At 34.6% G+C, this 8,955-nt stretch overlaps 1 long non-coding RNA gene across 1 annotated transcript; it reads right to left on the minus strand.

Annotated features, from left to right (window-relative positions):
• Positions 1 to 3,152: 3,152 nt before the first annotated feature.
• On the minus strand, positions 3,153 to 7,733 carry LOC122723785. Its single transcript, XR_006350940.1, has 3 exons — positions 7,261 to 7,733; positions 5,920 to 6,045; positions 3,153 to 3,570 (listed from the first exon to the last, which is right to left on the minus strand). It is a non-coding gene; the product is annotated as an uncharacterized LOC122723785 (long non-coding RNA).
• Positions 7,734 to 8,955: the final 1,222 nt, after the last annotated feature.

An 8,955-nucleotide genomic window follows, 5' to 3' on the forward strand; every position in this document is an offset into this window, starting at 1 on the left:
TCCTGACGGAGTCTAATTAGTCCTTTATCATATTGGTATTCAAGCAAAGTTCGACCATGGCAGATAATCAAGAGGCGTGAATTGCTGCGATTGAGGCATCTTTGGCATAATTGAGGGAGATGATCGGACAGCTGACCCTGCAGCAGGGAATCCACCAATCTGCCGCCGCCGCACACCCCCAGCCAGTCGCCAATCCTGTGGCCGCCAATCCTATGTCTGCAAATCCCCAACATAATTATTAGGAAAGTTACAAGATCAAGATAGACCTTCAAAACTTTTCTGGTTCGTTGGGTGTGGAATCTGTTCTTGATTGGCTGGCAGAGGTTGAATGTTTCTTCAAAGTTATGAGAGTGGATGAGGATCACAAGGTTCCGATTGTGGCCTATAAGTTAAAAGGGGGTGCAACAGCCTGGTGGAATTCAATTAAAAATGAACGCTATCGGAGGAGGCTAGAACCCATACGAATTTGGGTGTTGAAGTAGATGATTGAACAACGATTCTTACCTAGCGATCACGCTCAAGTTTTATATAACCGGTATCATAACTGTGTATAGGGGAACCGAAGAGTGGATGAATATACCGAGGAGTTTTTGAGGTTGGAGGCAAGGTGTGAAAACTGTGAGAATGAAGCCTAGCAAGTTGCTCATTATCAGAGAGGCCTGAATCACGAAATTCGTTGTATGATGGGAGTAGCTGCGATTTTCACCTTGGCAGACACTATTGAGATGGCAAAAAGGATAGAAGAGCGTGTTGATTGGCAGCCACGACAGCAGTACAACCAAAATTTCAATTATAGAAATTCTAGTTCGACAGGGACGCAACAGTATAGAGGCAATTACAACGGGCAGCCTTCTAAGGTTGTAAATTCTGGCAATCCTCAGAATGCTATGGAAGAAAGGAGAGACAATAAAAGAAAGGCAGTCACCACTATAGTAGACAAAGGAGGCAGAACCAATCCTTATCAGAAGCCAACGAGAGACATATGTTACTGCTGCAGGCTACCTGGTCATCGATCAAATAATTATCCAGAACGTAGAGGAGTTAATACTAATCACCGACATGTTAATGTAGTTGAGCAGGTGGCTGAAACTGATGAGAAAATGGATGACGATGATGGATCTATTGCTCGTTCTGAAGATGGAGAGGTCACCTATGTGGTGAAAAAAATCTTATGCTCAACAAAACAGGAGGATGAGACGCAAAGGAGGAAGATTTTCTAGGCAAAGTGTCGAGTATGAGAGGTAATTTGTAGGCTAATTATAGATAGTTGCAGTTGTGAGAATCTGATAGCTAAGCAATTGGTGGAGAAATTGCAGTTGCCTACACAGTCGCATCATTTGCCATACAAAGTCGGATGGATTAAGGAAGGTCCGACAATTGAGGTCAACAGAATCTGCAGCATGCCTATCTCGATCGGTAAATCTTATACTGAACCTATTAATTGTGATGTTGTGGATATAGATTGCTGTGGAATTTTGCTAGGTCGCCCTTGGCAGTTCGATGTTGATGCTTTGCATAAGGGGAAGGAGAATTCATACATATTCACGTGGAATCAAAAGAAGATTACTATCTTGTCTTCCGGTTCTGTGAAACATTCTAAAGTGGAAGGGAAGAATGTTGTTGCTGTTTCCACGTGAGTGCAGAGGCTATCAGGCGCAGTTGAGAAATCTGGAGGCACACTAGCTTTATTGGTGAGAGCAAAAGGCACAATGGATGATGCACCATCTTTACCACCACCCGTCAAAGAGCTGTTGAAGGAGTTTCCTAAGATAGTAGAGGGATCATCCAAGCTTTCACCTCTGCGGGACATCCAATGTCAAATTAATCTCATTCCTGGATCAAAATTACTGAATCTGCCTCATTACAAGACGAGTCCAAAGGAGAGTGAAATCCTCCAAGAATAGGTTGAAGAATTACTGAACGAGGGGCATATTCGGGAGAGCATTAGCTCCTGTGGAGTACCTGCCCTATTAGTTCCAAAGAAATATAGGACTTGGAGAACGTGTGTAGATAGTAGGGCCATCAACAAAATTACAGTTCAGTATCAATTTCCTATTCCACGACTGGATGACATGCTGGATCAGCTATTTGGGTCTAAAGTCTTCTCTAAAATCGACCTTAAAAGCGGCTATCACCAAGTTCGAATCAAGGAGGGAGATGAATAGAAGACTACCTTTCAAGACTAAGGAAGGCTTGTATGAGTGGCTGGTTATGCCCTTTGGTTTGATGAATGCACCTAGCACTTTTATGTGACTTATGAACCAGGTTTTGCATCATTTCTTATGCAAATTTGTGGTCGTTTATTTTGATGACATCTTGATTTTTAGTCGCAGTGAAGAAGAACATTGCAGCATCTTCATCAAGTCATGACAGCCTTGCAAGAAAGTGAGCTGGTTATTAATCTTAAGAAGTGCATTTACACTACAAAAAAACAGTGATTTAGCGACCAAAATTTTGGTCGCTAAAAGGCAGAATTTGGTCGCTATTATGAAATAGCGACCATTTAGCGACCAAAATGAAATTGTCGGTGTTTGGCCAGTAGCTAAATTTTTGGCGACAATCTGGAAATTGGTCGCTAAAATAGCGACCAATTAGCGACCATTTTTTGGTCGCTAATTTGGTGTCATGGCAAATTAGGTATTAGAAATATTAGTCGCTAAATGGTCGCTGTTTTGTCGTTAAATTTTGGTCGCTGAATGGTCGCTGTTGTGGTCGCTATTTCGTTGTTATTTGATCGCCTCAGATAAGGGCATTTGGTCGCTATGTAGAAGTAAATTGGTCGTTAAATTTTGGTAGTTAAATGGTCGCTATTTTGGTCGCTATTTCGTTGTTATTTGATCGCCTCAGGAAAGAGCATTTGGTCGCTGTGTGGAAGTAAATTGGTCGTTAAATTTTGGTCGTTAAATGGTCGCTATTTTGGTCGCTAATTTGGTCGCTATTTGATAGCATCAGAGAAGCAATTAGTCGCTATTTCATCGCTATTTCGTCGAAAATTAATAGTAAAATTTAAAAAATATTTATTATTTAATTTATTTTTGTAGCTGATTAGTCACTAATAAATGCATTTAAATCTGATTCGTATTATTTTTGAGATTAATTCATAAACCTGCTATAATATCAATATGTACACACACATTCCAATACATAAAACATCAAAGACAATATATACACATAATTTTTATTTCATGATTCTGCAATCTAAAATTTCAAAACATTACTATAGTTCAATACTAAAAAACTTAAAATATCTCAAAATATATAATGGATCCAAATAGTTTCAAATTCATATCATAAAATATATTATTTAAGTACGTGAGAAATTACTTCTCTTCTACGCATTTGAGCTATCAGCTACTGGAGCAAGTGGAGGGGCTGCAGGGGCTAAGTATGATACATGGGTTGTTGGAGTAAGTGCTGGGGCTCTAAAGTCAACTGAAGAAGGTGCAGTGGTTATAATGCCTCGACCACGAACAATTTCTGGATCACCTCGGCCTCGGCCTCTACCTGTACCCGTTAAAACACCACGATCAGCATTACGTCCATCTTCTTTACCTTTACCCCTGGCCATATCTGCACAAAAAAATATCCAACAGGAGATTAGTATGTTGTAAAAGTAAAAATAATCAACAATAATAAAAAAGATAATTAGAGCAAAAAAGTTTACTATATTAATTATTATAATTATATTAATTAATTATGTAATTATTAAAATATTATAATTATATTAATTAATTAATATATTATTTTTAAAAATTAAATAAATATTTAAAATTTAATGTGAATATTTAAAATTATAAAAATTAAATTTATTTTTATTTGACTGTCACTCGTATGTAATCACAGAATAATATTAATGGTCCTAATATTTTAGAGAGTTATGAAATATAATAAATTTATTATAATAAAAAATATAATATAAAAAATTTAATTATTATATAAAAAATATAATATAAATAAAATTATTAAATTAACATTATATAAAAATAATATATTAATTAATTAATATAATTATAATATTTTAATAATAAAAAATTAAATCATGGCCTCACCTCTTACAAATAAAATAAAAAAATAAATAAAAATAAATAAATAATAGCTTAGAGTGGCGCAATGTATTTATTTTTTTAATTATTAATATATTATAATAAAATAACTATATTATATTAATTTAATAATATTTGTGATTAAATAGTATTAGTAATTTTTTAATCACATAATAATATTGTTTTATAACTATACAAATTACTAAAATCAATTATAGATAATTATCATATTTTATAAAAGAGAAATAAATTAATTAACAATATAATTTATCAAAGAGAAATAAATTAATTAATTAATTTAATTGCATGATAAATTAATTAACAATATAATTTTATTTTATCTAAATATTAATATGTATTTTATATATTAACATTTAATATATTTTATAGAGGCACTGATTAAGTATATCTACTTGAAGATTAGGACCGAAACCACAGTATAGAGGCAGCACCAATTCTGTAATAACAACCTTGAAAATCCATTGACTTTATGCACTTGGAAAATATTCTTGCAAACATTTCCTGTCAAAGATTATGAAGTATTCCTTTTCTCATTAATTAAGGTTTCCTCATGCAAAAATGACCTAAGTACATAGTCACTTTACTGCTAAATCTGATTTCTCTGCTACCAGAAAATTCCAGCAATCTGAATCAGTAGGAGCTTATCAAAAATGTCCTAAGGGTTGGCAATACTATTGAGAAAAGAACTTCCTTATAGACATGAATGCCCATGCCCAAAGCCTTCAAGTTCATAATTTATTTAACTTCCTTCTTTGGTACTTGACATGCCAAAGTTACAATCTGAACTAAACATAAGCAAATTGCACATAAGATGGTCCTAAGACACCTGACTGCCCATTGCCATCATCAAAAATTGATGTACTTAACTCTCAATCTAACGCAACAGCATAGAAGATAAAAGGGAAATAGTTCAGCTATATAAATCAATCTGAAATTAAGAAGAATGAAAGACCCATTGGCCAAGGATTGTCAGAGTTGGCTGCTAATATCTATGCAAAATTGACTACAGCTTCCTACCTCTCTAGCAACCTGTACAAGGCTGAGAGAAGTAATGACAGAGGTCACAGAGCTAGCTTTCTTGTAAATTCCCATTAAATAATACAACTTAATCTATTCATGCTCCACAATCTCTTGTTAATTCTCATCTTTGTAGAACTAATTGCAGAGCTAGCTTTCTTGTGCACTCTGCTCATCCAATAAATTCCAGAACTAATGACAGAGCTAGCTTTCTTGTGCACTCTGCTCATTCCAATAAATACTGAAACTAAAATCCAGATAAATGGATTTACACGAAAAATGACACATGGACCTAATATGGGAAGTCAGTGGCAGATCCTGAAAATTTTGGTCAGTGCAGACAATGCACAAAACACACATAAATATTTGTATAAATAAAAAAAATCACATATGCATATAAATAAAATTATGAATAAATCACTCACTCCACAAAGTGGAGACAGAGAAGTACTTGAGATTTATATAAATAGAAATAATTACATATGCCTAAAAATAAAAACTTAGAATAAATCACTAACTGTAAATGGTGGTGGCAATTTAAATGGCTAAGTGGGGACAATGAGAATTAATTGAGAGGGAGCAAATTTATAAAAGCACAAAACTCTATACAGTAAGGCCAATTTAAAGCAATTAAAGCAAACAACCCAAATAGTAAATGAAAATGCTGATAACTAATAAGTCATAACTCATAGTCAATTGTGAGACTGAGAATCCATCCTTTCACACTTTTATGGGAGAGAGGATAATAACCAAACTTAAAATGCTAAGCATTTAATAATCAAAGCATTCATAGAGGTTAAGCAAACAAAATTAAAACATTAATAATAAAGACACTCACTCGTTCTAAAGGTAAGAAAAATGCAGAAGCACTAGAAGACTTGCTGCCAGCATTCAAGGCCACAGCCCTGCCTTGCCAATCAATCACTGGGGAACCACTTGAACCACCCTTAGTCCCAGATGCAGCCTAAAGGTAAAGATACAAGTCAAAACAATAAATTAAATATTATTGTAACAGTTTTTTTGTAGTGCATTCTGCATAAATTAAATATATAAATAATTAATTAAATATAAATTAAAAAATTACAAATCATAAGAAGTAAGAACATAAATATTATTCAGAGATCAAAAACTTCAAAATTGCTTGTTTGGTGAGCATAAAAGTGCAGACTTCAAGTGCATAATATTACTATAAGAGAGTCTACTAGTGAACAAATACCTTGACAATGCTTAACAACTTATCTTGTAACAAAAATAGGAAAAAAGAAATATAGTTAATTTTGCTGAATGATCAGTTTTTAGCATCACCCCTGCCCCCTTCTTAATTTCCATGCACAATGCAATCTTTTAAGACATCTCCTGCACTTGCCCATGTATGCCTTATCCCTTCTTCTCTCAGCATTTAAACAGTGAATTAAACGCAAGAAACAATATAATTCTTATGCTACTGAACAGTCATCAAAACAAAGATGCTCCACATACTATAACAATGGAGCAGACCCCATCCCAATGACAATTTATTATTAAGCCAAATAAGAAACTGGGCTAAACCCACAACTCTAGGCATACAAGATTTTTATCCCATTTGGAAGGACAAATATACCACAAAATTGCAGTCTGTTATTGGAGTTAAGGACAAGAACTTTGTTGGGTCAAAGAAGTTTAACCTTTTAGGCCACAAATGAAAGGTTTCTATCAGTAGGTTTGACAAATAAGGGCATTATAATAATAAGGTTCATTGTATGAGTACTCCTTCTTGGATTGGTGCTTTTTGTTAGAGTGAAAGCTAATTAACAAATCCAGGAATTCAACCAGACATTAGGAGAGAGACATTAACAAATGGGGGCCACAGGCTAAGATAATTATGAAGTTCCTTCTTGCTTTTGCTCCATCTCAAATTTTAAATGTGCAAAGCAGTAACACAGTAAAAGCTAGCGAACGACAGTCACACATCTATACTATTCCTATGCATAACCTAAAACATTTCATCGAAAACCCGGTGGGCAGTAACCTCACTTCGTACGAGCAAACGAATGGGGATTTAAAAATGAAAAAACACCCCAAACAATAATTATTAATTTCATTAAAGCAAAAACACCACAAATAGTAATTATTTTAACAATAGAATCAATCTCATTCTCACCAGCAATTATTTCAACAATAGAATCAATCTCATTCTCACCAGAAAATGGAGAGGGATGCAAGACTGTGGAGACTGGAGAGGGACTGAAGGGATAATTGACTAGAGAGAGACTGGTCGTGGACTGAGGACTGAGGAGACCCAGGAGATTGAGAGACCGAGTGAGGCAGAGAGCTGGTAGGAAGTGCTAGAGTGAAAGTGAGCAGTGACTGGAAAACTGCGGCGACTGGCGAGACAAGAGTGACTATGGATGGAGGAAGGACTGAAAGCAAGTGAGGCTGAGCCGCTGAGGGACAAAGGCTCGACGGCCGCCGATGCGACTCACGAGAGAGAAATTTGGAACTGTGAAGGAACGTGACCATGAGAGGACTGAGGATTGACTGAACTCTGAACTGAAGTGAAGTCGTTAGTCGTGGCGTCGAGAGAAGAAAGAAGAGAAGAAGAAATTTTTGGTGGTCGACACAGAAAGAATAAGTTTAACCTAAATAACTTTAACCTAACACTACAAAATCAAAACGCATGGTTTAAAATAATTTAGGAATTAGGGTTAATTTTATTAGGGATTAGGGATTAATTAGGTATTAGATATTAGGGGTGAGTAGAATTCGGTTCAAACTGAAAAAACCGATCGAACCGAATCGATTTGAAAATTTAGTTCGGTTTTTTATACATTTTGGTTCGGTTCGGTTTTTAATTTTAAAAATTTTAATTATTTCGGTTCGGTTCGGTTTTGATAAAAAAAAACAAAAAAACCGAACCGAACTGATTAATGATAATAATATGTTTTTTCAATAATATAGAGAAATTAAATCATATGAAAATTAAAATATTTTAATTAAATTTTAAAATACTAAAAATAAAATGTAAAAAATAAAAAAATTATTAAAAATCGAAATCGATTAAACAGAACCGAATCGAACTGAATCAGACCGATTCGGTTCGATTCGATTTCTGATCAAAATCGGTTCGGTTTGATTTTTATAAACACTAAAATTTCGATTTTTGGTTTATTCGGTTCAGTTCGGTTTTGAACCGAACCGACCGAATACTCACCCCTAATAGATATTAGGGATTAGAATTAGGAATTAGGTTAGATTGTTCCTTAAATTATTAAAACAACGTCGTTTTAAAATCACTTAATTTAAAATTTTAAATCAAATAAAATTTAATTAAAAATTAAATTAAAATTTTAAAAATAAAATGGTCGCTGATTGGTCGCTATTTAGCGACTAATTATTTTAGTCGCTAAATATGGTCGCAAATAACTCGCGCCATTAATTCCCGCTAAATTTAGCGACCATTTTATATTTGGTCGCTAAATAGCGACCAATTAACGACCAAAAATTGGTCGCTAAGCTTTTTGTTAAATAAATATATTATTTTATTCATTTAGTCGCAGAATGGTCGCTGATTGATAGCTATATAGCGACCAAAAAATATGGTCGCTAATTTTGGTCGCAATTTCACAGTTTTTTTGTAGTGTTATATGACAGAGTGCGTTCTGTTCCTGGGATTCATTGTTAGTGCAGAAGGGATACATGTTGATGAGAAAAAGGTAGAAGCAATACGGAATTGGCCCATCCCCAAAACTATTTCTAAAGACCGCAGCTTTCATGGCCTTGCTACTTTCTATCGATGGTTTATCAGAAATTTCAGCAGCATCATTGTCCCTATCATAGATTGCTTGAAGAAAGAGAGAGTGCAGAAATTTGCTTGGACTGATGCTGCCAACAATAG

This window comes from Manihot esculenta, chromosome 6 (genome assembly GCF_001659605.2).
Source record: "Manihot esculenta cultivar AM560-2 chromosome 6, M.esculenta_v8, whole genome shotgun sequence".
Lineage (NCBI taxonomy): Eukaryota > Viridiplantae > Streptophyta > Magnoliopsida > Malpighiales > Euphorbiaceae > Manihot > Manihot esculenta.